Here is a 9,945-nt window from a genome sequence, read left to right as displayed (position 1 = left end):
CACCAGGAGATTATATCCCATGCCTGGCTGGGAGGGTCCTATGACCACAGAGCCTCGCTCATTGCTAGCACAGCAGTCAGAGATCAAACTGCAACATGGCAGCAAGGCTGGGGGAGGGGCGCCCACCATTGCTGAGGCTTGAGCAGGTAAACAAAGCAGCCGGGAAGCTCGAACTGGGTGGAGCCCACCACAGCTCAAGGAGACCTGCCTGCCTCTGTAGACTCCACCTCTGGGGGCAGGGCATAGCCAAACAAAAGGCAGCAGAAACCTCTGCATACTTAAATGTCCCTGTCTGACAGCTTGGAAGATAGTAGTGGTTCTCCCAGCATGGAGCTTGAGATCTGAGAACAGACAGACTGCCTCCTTAAGCGGGTCCCTGACCCCCGAGTAGCCTAACTGGGAGGCAACCCCCAGCAGGGGCAGACTGACATCTCACACAGCCGGGCACCCCTCTGAGACGAAACTTCCAGAGGAACAATCAGGCAGCAACATTTGCTGTTCACCAATATTCGCTGTTCTGCAGCCTCTGCTGCTGACACCCAGGCAAACAGGGTCTAGAGTGGACCTCCAGCAAACTCCAACAGACCTGCAGCTGAGGGTCCTGACTGTTAGAAGGAAAACTAACAAACAGAAAGGACATCCACACCAAAAACACATCTGTACATCACCATCATCAAAGACCAAAGGCAGATAAAACCACAAAGATGGGGAAAAAACAGAGCAGAAAAACTGAAAATTCTAAAAATCAGAGCGCATCTCTTCCTCCTCCAAAGGAACGCAGCTCCTCACCAGGAACAGAACAAAGCTGGACGGAAAATGACTTTGACGAGTTGAGAGAAGAAGGCTTCAGACAATCAAACTTCTCAGAGCTAAAGGAGGAAGTTCGAACGCAACACAAAGAAGTTAAAAACCTTGAAAAAAGATTAGACGAATGGCTAACTAGAATAACCAATGCAGAGAAGCCCTTAAAGGACCTGATGGAGCTGAAAACCATGGCACGAGAACTACGTGACGAACGCACAAGCTTCAGTAGCCAATTCAATCAACTGGAAGAAAGGGTATCAGTGATGGAAGATCAAATGAATGAAATGAAGCGAGAAGAGAAGTTTAGAGAAAAAAGAAAAAAAAGAAATGAACAAAGCCTCCAAGAAATATGGGACTATGTGAAAAGACCAAATCTACGTCTGATTGGTGTACCTGAAAGTGACGGGGAGAATGGAACCAAGTTGGAAAACACTCTGCAGGATATTATCCAGGAGAACTTCCCCAATCTAGCAAGGCAGGCCAACATTCAGATTCAGGAAATACAGAGAACGCCACAAAGATACTCCTCGAGAAGAGCAACTCCAAGACACATAATTGTCAGATTCACCAAAGTTGAGATGAACGAAAAAATGTTAAGGGCAGCCAGAGAGAAAGGTCGGGTTACCCACAAAAGGGAAGCCCATCAGACTAACAGCTGATCTCTCAGCAGAAACACTATAAGCCAGAAGAGTGTAGGGGCCAATATTCAACATTCTTAAAGAAAAGAATTTTCAACCCAGAATTTCATATCCATCCAAACTAAGCTTCATAAGTGAAGGAGAAATAAAATACTTTACAGACAAGCAAATGCTGAGAGATTTTGTCACCACCAGGCCTGCCCTAAAAGAGCTCCTGAAGGAAGCACTAAACATGGAAAGGAACAACTGGTACCAGCCACTGCAAAAACATGCCAAATTGTAAAGACCATCGAGGCTAGGAAGAAACTGCATCAACTAACAAGCAAAATAACCAGATAACATCATAATGACAGGATCAAATGCACACACAACAGTATTAACCTTAAATGTAAATGGGCTAAATGCTCCAATTAAAAGACACAGACTGGCAAATTGGATAAAGAGTCAAGACCCATCAGTGTGCTGTATTCAGGAAACCCATCTCACGTGCAGAGACACACATAGGCTCAAAATAAAGGGATGGAGGAAGATCTACCAAGCAAATGGAAAATAAAAAAAAGGAAGGGGCTGCAATCCTAGTCTCTGATAAAACAGACTTTAAACCAACAAAAATCAAAAGAGACAAAGAAGGCCATTACATAATGGTAAAGGGATCAATTCAACAAGAAGAGCTAACTGTCCTAAATATACATGCACCCAATACAGGAGCACCCAGATTCATAAAGCAAGTCCTCACACACCTACAAAGAGACTTAGACTCCCACACAATAATAATGGGAGACTCTAACACCCCACTGTCAACATTAGACAGATCAATGAGACAGAAAGTTAACAAGGATATCCAGGAATCGAACTCAGCTCTGCACCAAGCGGACCTAATAGACATCTACAGAACTCTCCACCCCAAATAAACAGATTATACATTCTTCTCAGCACCACACCACACTTATTCCAAAACTGACCACGTAGTTGGAAGTAAAGCACTCCTCAGCAAATGTAAAAGAACAGAAATTATAACAAACTGTCTCTCAGACCACAGTGCAACCAAACTAGAACTCAGGATTAAGAAATTCACTCAAAATCACACAACTACATGGAAACTGAACAACCTGCTCCTGAATGACTACTGGGTACATAATGAAATGAAGGCAGAAATAAAGATCTTCTTTGAAACCAATGAGAACAAAGACACAACATACCAGAATCTCTGGGACACATTTAAAGCAGTGTGTAGAGAGAAATTTATAGCACTAAATGCCCAAAAGAGAAAACAGGAAAGATCTAAAATTGACACCCTAACATTACAATTAAAAGAACTAGAGAAGCAAGAGCAAACACACTCAAAAGCTAGCAGAAGGTAAGAAATAACCAAGATCAGAGCAGAACTGAAGGAGATAGAGACACAAAAAACCCTTCAAAACATCAACGAATCCAGGAGCTGGTTTTTTGAAAAGATCAACAAAATTGACAGACCACTAGCAAGACTAATAAAGAAGAAAAGAGAGAAGAATCAAATAGACACAATAAAACATGATAAAGGAGATATCACCACCGATCCCACAGAAATACAAACTACCATCAGAGAATACTATAAACACCTCTACACAAATAAACTAGAAAATCTAGAAGAAATGGATAAATTCCTCGACACATACACTCCCCCAAGACTAAACCAGGAAGAAGTTGAATCTCTGAATAGACCAATAACAGGCTCTGAAATTGAGGCAATAATTAATAGCTTACCAACCAAAAAAAGTCCAGGACCAGACGGATTCACAGCCGAATTCTACCAGAGGTACAAGGAGGAGCTGGTACCATTTTCTGAAACTATTCCAATCAATAGAAAAAGAGGGAATCCTCCCTAACTCATTTTATGAGGCCAGCATCATCCTGATACCAAAGCCTGGCAGAGACACAACAAAAAAAAGAGAATTTTAGACCAATATCCCTGATGAACATCGATGCAAAAATCCTCAATAAAATACTGGCAAACCGAATTCAGCAGCACATCAAAAAGCTTATCCACCATGATCAAGTGGGCTTCATCCCTGGGATGCAAGGCTGGCTCAACATATGCAATCAATAAAAGTAATCCAGCATATAAACAGAACCAATGACAAAAACCACATGATTATCTCAATAGATGCAGAAAAGGCCTTTGACAAAATTCAACAGCCTTCATGCTAAAAACTCTCAATAAATTAGGTATTGATGGGATGTATCTCAAAATAGTAAGAGCTATTTATGACAAACCCACAGCCAATATCATACTGAATGGGCAAAAACTGGAAGCATTCCCTTTGAAAACTGGCACAAGACAGGGATGCCCTCTCTCACCACTCCTATTCAACATAGTGTTGGAAGTTCTGGCCAGGGCAATCAGGCAGGAGAAAGAAATAAAGGGTATTCAGTTAGGAAAGGAGGAAGTCAAATTGTCCCTATTTGCAGATGACATGATTGTATATCTAGAAAACCCCATCGTCTCAGCCCAAACTCTCCTTAAGCTGATAAGCAACTTCAGCAAAGTCTCAGAATACAAAATCAATGTGCAAAAATCACAAGCATTCTTATACACCAATAACAGACTAACAAAGAGCCAAATCATGAGTGAACTCCCATTCACAATTGCTTCAAAGAGAATAAAACACCTAGGAATCCAACTTACAAGGGATGTGAAGGACCTCCTTCAAGGAGAACTACAAACCACAGCTCAACGAAATAAGAGAGGATACAAACAAATGGAAGAACATTCCATGCTCATGGACAGGAAGAATCAATATAGTGAAAATGGCCATACTGCCTGAAGTAATTTATAGATTCAATGCCATCCCCATCAAGCTACCAATGACTTTCTTTACAGAATTGGAAAAAACTACTTTAAAGTTCATATGGAACCAAAAAAGAGCCCGCATTGCCAAGTCAGTCCTAAGCCAGAAGAACAAAGCTGGAGGCATCATACTACCTGTCTTCAAATTATACTACAAGGCTACAGTAACCAAAACAGCATGGTACTGGTACCAATACAGAGATACAGACCAATGGAACAGAATAGAGCCCTCAGAAATAATACCACACATCTACAACCATCTGATCTTTGACAAACCTGACAAAAACAAGAAATGGGGAAAGGATTCCCTATTTAACAAATGGTGCTGGGAAAACTGGCTAACCATATGTAGAAAGCTGAAACTGGATCCCTTCCTTATGCCTTATACAAAAATTAATTCAAAATGGATTAAAGACTTAAATGTTAGACCTAAAACCATAAAAACCCTACAAGAAAACCTGGGCAATACCATTCAGGACATAGGCATGGGCAAGGACTTCATGTCTAAAACACCAAAAGCAATGGCAACAAAAGCCAAAATTGACAAATGGAATCTCATTAAACTAAAGAGCTTCTGCACAGCAAAAGAAACTACCATCAGAGTGAACAGGCAACCTACAGAATGGGAGAAAATTTTTGCAATCTACTCATCTGACAAAGGGCTAATATCCAGAATCTACAATGAACTCCAACAAATTTACAAGAAAAAAACAAACAACCCCATCAACAAGTGGGCGAAGGATATGAACACACACTTCTCAAAAGAAGACATTTATGCAGCCAAAAGACACATCAAAAAATGCTCATCATCACTGGCCATCAGAGAAATGCAAATCAAAACCACAATGTGATACCATCTCACACCAGTTAGAATGCCGATCACTAAAAAGTCAGGAAACAACAGGTGCTGGAGAGGATGTGGAGAAATAACACTTTTACACTGTTGGTGGCACTGTAAACTGGCTCAACCATTGTGGAAGACAGTGTGGCGATTCCTCAGGGATCTAGAACTAGAAATACCATTTGACCCAGCCATCCCATTACTGGGTACATACCCAAAGGATTATAAATCATGCTGCTATAAAGACACATGCACACGTATGTTTATTGTGGCACTATTCACAATAGCAAAGACTTGGAACCAACCCAAATGTCCAACAATGATAGACTGGATTAAGAAAATGTGGCACATATACACCATGGAATACTATGCAGCCATAAAAAATGATGAGTTCATGTCCTTTGTAGGGACATGGATGAAGCTGGAAACCATCATTCTCAGCAAACTATCGCAAGGACAAAAAACCAAACATCGCATGTTCTCACTCATAGGTGGCATAGGTGGGAAGTGAACGATGAGAACACTTGGACACAGGAAGGGGGACATCACACACCGGGGCCTGTTGTGGGGTGGGGGGAGGGGGGAGGGATAGCATTAGGAGATATACCTAATGTAAATGACGAGTTAATGGGTGCAGCACACCAACATGGCACATGTATACATATGTAACAAACCTGCACGTTGTGCACATGTACCCTAGAACTTAAAGTATAAAAAAAAAAGAGAAATATATATCTTTACAGTGAAAAGATCCAGCAGTCACCTTCTTGATTAAGTATGTATCATGTATGCAGTATTCTCACCAAAAAAGGTTCAACCTGAATCTAACAATGAGGAAAAATTGGACAAATTCAGAATGTGGTATATTCACAAAACAACTGATATAAAATCCTCAAAAAAATTAGAATCAAAATCGGGTTCAGTGTATATTGCTTGGGTGATGGGTGTACCAAAATCTCACAAGTCACCACTAAAGAGCTTACTTGTGTAACCAAATACCACCTGTTCCCCAAACGCCTATGGAAATTAAAAAAAGAAAAAAAGTACATAATAAAAAAAAATTAGAATCAATGTCATAGAAAGCAATATAATGTTAGATTTTTATTTTCTAGAATAAAACAGTCTCAGGTGACATAACCAAATATACTGTAAGGACCCTGGATTTTAAAAAATGTATAAACTTTTATGGACTATCATATTAGGCATAATTATGAAATATGTTTTTTCTTAGTTGTGTTAATGATACTGTGATTATGAATAGCCTACCCTTGGAAATTCAGGCTAGAAGAACTTAAGAGATAAAGTGATATCTACAGCTTCCATTCAAATGATTCAATTAAAAATTTTAAAAAGTATATGGACTGGGAACAGTGGCTCACACCTGTAATCCCAGCATTTTCGGAGGCCAAGGCAGGAGGATCACTTGAGCCAAGGAGGTCAAGATTAGCCTGGACAATCTAGGGAGACCTCATCTCTTAAAAATTAAAACATTAGCCAGGTGGTGGTGCACACCTGTAGTCCCAGCTACTTGGGAGGCTCATACAGGAGGATCGCTTGAGCCCAGGAGTTAGAGGCTGCACTGAGCTTTGATCCACTCCAGCCTAAGCAACAGAGTGAGATCAGGTCACAAAATAAAATTTTTAAATATATGTAAAGCAAATGTGACAAAATGTTAAGGATATTTTTGTGCTCATGAACACAATACATTCAGCTTTTCTATATATTTTTAAATCTTCAAAATAAAAAGTTAAAAGTGAAAGTAATTTTCTCTTCTTTCCAATCACTGTAAATATTAGTAAATTGATAGAGGAGCTTATCTTGAAGAGATTTAGTTTAGATTAAGTATAGAACCCTATTATATCTAACATTTATTTTAAATACTTTTACAAAATAAATAAACTAACCTGAGAATATAAGCTATGCCAACATAACTTCACAATCTAAGTATAAAACAAATGGAAAAAATTCTTCCTCATTCTACACATAAAATCTTGTAGTTCTTAGAAATAATTATTGGTCAGAAAACTCTTCTTACCAATGTTTAATAGAACATATATTCATGAATATTCTTGAGCTTACATCTTCCAATGATACACAGTCATCCCATGATCTAACAATTCATGACCTTTGGAATCAGAGATCTTATTTTTACTCTGCATCAGATGTTCTCCCCCAACCCCACTACCTGCCTCTGTTGCAAGGCTGCCATCTTATCAGCCTCCCAAATTCAACTTAACTGTCACTCCATTAGCTATCTATCACTGCATAACAGATTACCACAAAACTCAGTGCTTTAAAATAACAATAAGCCTTTATGATCTCACAGTTTCTGTTGGGTCAGGAATTCAAGACCAGTGATGCAAAAGGCATAGCAAAACTATGATCAGCACTCCTGTTCAAACAAAGGACAATTAGGAGGTGCGTGGGAGTCACTGACCCACAGCAATTCTGAAATCCAGCAGGTGTTTTGAGGCAACACTTTGGATCTTTCTAAGATCTGAAAGGACTTTAAAGTCACAACTTCAAAACACCTGGATATTTCTAAGGTCTTAAAGGACATTAAAGTCACATCTTCAGCTTGATCTGTAGATCATGTTTTCCCATGAGTGTCCTAGATTGGATCTTTTCTAGAATCCATTTCTTAATTTTAGTATCAATGATCATATTGAAGAGGCTGGGAATTTTCAAGCCCTACAGTTCCCTGCTCTTTTTTCTTTAACAGTATTTCATTTCGCTTATCTCTCTCCTTTTACATTTTATATATAAGTAGCAAGAAGAAACCAGGTAGCTTCTTCAACATTCTGATAAGAAATCTCCTTAGCTAAATCACTTCATTCATAGGTTACATTTTTCTATTTTCCATCTTATTGCACATGACAGAGTTGCTAAACTTTCTGCCACCACAGAACAAGGATCCCCTTTCCTCCTGTTTCCGTTAATATTTTTCTCACTTTCCTTTAAGGCCTCAAGCAAAGCCTTCTCAAAGGCTTCTACTTCTACATCAAACTTCTACTAACAGTCAACTCAAGGCTCTACATGCTTTCACTAATGCTTCAAAATCCTTCAAGCCTGTAGCCACTTCCAAATTCAAAAGACAGTACTACATTTTTGTTACAACAAAACAAAACCACTCTGATGCCAAAATCTATATTGCTTTTTTTTTTTTTTGGCAGGATCTCACTCTGTCACTCAGGATGGAGGGCAGTAGCACAATCTTAGCTCACTGCAACCCCCGCCTCCCAGGCTCAAGAACTTAGAGATAGCGATCCTCCCACCTCAATCTCCCAAGTAGCTGGGACCACAGGTGTGCACCACCACGCCCAGCTAGTTTTTTTGTTTGTTTGTTTTTTTGTAGAGATGAGGTTTGACCATCTTGCCCATGCTGATCTTAAACTCCTGAGCTCAAGTGATCCACCCACCTCAGCCTCCCAAAGTGCTGGGGTTACAGCTGTGTGCCAATGTGCCCTGCTCAAAATCTCTATTATCTATTGCTATAATTACCCCCAAAATTAGCATTTTCAATACAATAAGGTTTTATTATACAGTTTCTGTGGGAAAGGAGTGACTTAGCTGGATGGTTCTGCACCAGGGTCATGAAATTGCAGACAATATGTTAGCAAAGGATGTAGTCATCAGAAGACCCTATTTGGTTTCTACTATGGCTTGCTCACATGATGGAAAAGTTCAAGATAGTTTTTGGCTTATAACTCCATTTCTGGTGGGAATAGGAGCTTAATGGCCATTCCACCTTTAGATGGGTCAAGATGGTGTTTTTCTAGGTCACACAGCAGTTTGAATTGCTTTTTGAACTAGCATATCAACAGCTTATCTACCACATTTTAAATCACAACATTTGAGTAATTCATAGTTTCACTAAAACATGTAAAAACTCAGTAGCGATGATCAAAAGCTGAGGGTATCTCAGGCAAAAGGGGATAGCTGGTCATGTTCCACTAGATCCCCAAACCAAAGACACAGGGTCACTAACATAACATGGTAGGCACCACCCTACTGTTTCTGACACTACCTTTAGTTCTACCACTGCAACTATTATTTATATTCTGAGAAAAATTTTTAAATAGATTACATAAAGTTAAAATTAAATGATATCAAGAAAAGGCATCTAAAATGTAGGATACATGACTAGTAAACTAGAAAAGATAAGAAAAGCATATAGGCAAAGTAAAACAACACAAAGGCAGAACAAAAATCCACTGTAGAAAGAAACTGTATCAAGAGAATAGAAATCTGAACCAGTGAAACAGAAGACAAACTATAAATATTCATGGAAAATTAAGGACAAAAAGATAAAACATAAAACTTACAAGGGGAGAAAGGACAGATAAGGAGGATAGGCTACAAACGTCTAATCAAAGATAATAACGTGCTATGCTACCATGGTGGATTACAGGAGGCCACATATTCCTTATCATTCTTCCTATGAGGAGATGGACTCCATTTCTCCTCCTCTTGAATCTGAGCTGGTGAATCTTGTGACTTGTTGCACGAATAAAATGTATTGGAACAATGATCTGCCACTTCTGCAACTAGTCTTTAGAAGAACTGGTGGCTTCCATTTTTAGAAGTTAGTAACATGCTCTAAAGTCATCCAGGATGTCCTGCTAGAGAGAGGCAACATGGAGGAGAACTGAGGCACTATGAGCCAACATTCAAGCACCAAGGACCCAAATATGGGAATAAACCATTCTATCATCCTTCAATTCAGTGCGGCTACCCTTCTAAGTGCACCCACAGGAATGACTCTAGGTGACATCTCCCAGAGAACCATGGACTCAAACCACAGAATCATGAAAAAAGGATAAATTGTTGTTTTA

General features: G+C 39.5%; 1 protein-coding gene across 6 annotated transcripts in view; it reads right to left on the bottom strand.

Annotated features, from left to right (window-relative positions):
- The window catches only part of AKT3 (AKT serine/threonine kinase 3), a 359,588-nt gene that overhangs the window by 307,703 nt on the left and 41,940 nt on the right, over positions 1-9,945 (bottom strand). The window contains exon 1 of one of the 6 annotated variants that reach the window (XM_054550217.2): positions 7,146-9,870. The exons of the other annotated variants lie outside the window; for them this stretch is intronic. The gene's annotated coding sequence lies outside the window, so the exon portion shown is untranslated. Of the gene's footprint in view, positions 1-7,145; positions 9,871-9,945 lie in introns of those variants that run through there. 6 annotated transcript variants of the gene reach the window in all.

The sequence above is a fragment of the Pongo abelii genome, chromosome 1 (genome assembly GCF_028885655.2).
Source record: "Pongo abelii isolate AG06213 chromosome 1, NHGRI_mPonAbe1-v2.0_pri, whole genome shotgun sequence".
In the NCBI taxonomy this organism is placed as follows: Eukaryota; Metazoa; Chordata; class Mammalia; order Primates; family Hominidae; genus Pongo; species Pongo abelii.
This window is presented reverse-complemented; position numbering and strand designations above follow the sequence as displayed.